The following is a 2,185-nucleotide window of genomic DNA, read 5'->3' on the forward strand; positions in this document are numbered from 1 at the left end:
TTGGCTCAGTGGATAGAGCATTGGCCTGCAGACTGAAGGGTACAGGGTTGGATTTCAGTCAAGGACACATGTCTGGCTGCTGGATCCCCAGTAGGGGGTGTGCAGTGGCAGCCAATCAATGATTGTCTTATGTTTCCATCTTTCCCTCTCCCTTCCTCTCTGAAATCAATTAAAAAAAAAAAACACTTTCCTGAGCCGAGGTCAAATCACTAGGAACAACTGCTGTGGGTTGCCACCAACAGCTCTAGCAACTTAATTTAACCTGAAGAGGGCGTCATAGGAATCTCTATTTTTATTTTGTCTTTTAAATTCTTACTTATTATTCTAAATTTTAATTGATTTGAGAGAGGGAAGGAGAGAAAGAAACGTTCATTTTTAGTTGTTGCCGTTTCATTTTTTTAAATTTTTTAAAAAAATATATTTTATTGATTTTTTACAGAGAGGAAGGGAGAGAGATAGATAGTTAGAAACATCGATGGGAGAGAAACATAGACCAGCTGCCTCCTGCACATCTCCCATGGGGGATGTGCCCGCAACCCAGGTACATGCCCTTGACCGGAATCAAACCCGGGACCTTTCAGTCCGCAGGCCGACGCTCTATCCACTGAGCCAAACCGGTTTTGGCATTTTTTTAAATCTTTACCCAAGGATATGTTTATTGGTTTTTAGAGAGAGGAAGAAACATTGATCCATTGACTCCCCTATGTGCCCCAACTGGGGATCAAACCTGCAACCCAGGTATGCGCCCTGACTGGGAATCGAACCCGCAAACATTTGGTGTACAGGAGGTGCTCCAACCAAGTGAGCACTCAGCCAGGGCTTGGCCCACTCACTGATGCATTCATTAGTAGATTCTTTTATGTGCCCAGACCAGAGACCCAACGCACAACCTTGGCATATTGGGATGACACTCTAACCCGCTGAGGGACCCAGCTAAAGTAAAATTGTTACTTATTGACTTTAGATAGAGTGTCAGTGAGAGAAAGAGAGGAACATCAATTTGTCCAATTTATTTATGCATTCGTTGGTCGGTGTTTGTATGATCCACAACTCTGGCATATCACGATGACACTCAAACAATGAGTTTACCCGGCCATGATTGATTTATGGTGTTAAAAAATAAAATTCAGCGGAGTAAATTTAAAGATCTAATTGGCTTCAAGTGATTGATAAATGGGCAGCACCCCACTACCAAATTGAAGGGTATACTCAGAGTTGTAAAAATGGAACATTTTTATTGGTAGAAACGGGAAAGGTGGGGACTAAGAAGTTAAGAGAGTGCTTTATTTCAGGCCATCACCTTCATGTAGGGCAAGACAGGGGTCTTATTTAAAAGGTTTTCCAGGAGTGAAGCAATTAGCGAAACTAAAAATCAGAGTATTTTTGAGAAGGGACACCTTTTCTTTCGGGGAAAAAAGACCTGGAAGAATTTTTTTAAAATATATTTTATTGATTTTAGAGAAGAAGGGAGAGGGAGAGAGAGATAGAAACATCAATGATGAGAGAGAATCATTAATTGGCTGCCTCCTGCACACCCCTTACTGGGGATCAAGCCCACAACCCAGGCATGTGCCCTTGGCCGGAATCAAACCTGGGACCCTTCAGTCCGCAGGCCGATGCTCTACCCATTGAGCCCAGCCAGGTAGGGCACACCTGGAAGAATTTTTATCATAAGGTTGCCTCTTTTTTCTATGGGGGATGGAAAGGGATTATGAGACACATCACATTCCCGGTACTTTAACTGACCATTTAACACTGGATGATTAAGATTGTTTCTGGGAGAGGGGGAAACTGCATTCTACCAGGTGTCAAACTAGGTGGGATCATGGGCTTTCAGCATAAGTGATGCCATTTGGACCTCTGGCTTTCTGTTGAAAAACAGCCTGTTGTGTCCAGCTGGTGTGGCTCAGTGTCTGAGTGGGCCCCCATGCATCAAGGGGTCCCCAGTTCCATTCGGGTCCTGGCATATGCCCAGCTGGATCTCCCAGTAGAGGGTGTGCAGGAGTGTTTTTCTCTCCTGGATGTTTCTCTCACACTCCCTCTCTCTCTCTAAATTCAATTTTAAAAACATTTAAAATAAATAAAAAACATTAAATATATAGCCTGTTCTGCCCCAGTCGGTTTGGCTCAGTGGATAGAGCGTCAGCCTGCGGACTGAAAGGTCCTGGGTTTGATTCCGGTCAAG

Source organism: Myotis lucifugus, unplaced genomic scaffold (genome assembly GCF_000147115.1).
Source record: "Myotis lucifugus unplaced genomic scaffold, Myoluc2.0 scaffold_951, whole genome shotgun sequence".
Classification (NCBI taxonomy): domain Eukaryota; kingdom Metazoa; phylum Chordata; class Mammalia; order Chiroptera; family Vespertilionidae; genus Myotis; species Myotis lucifugus.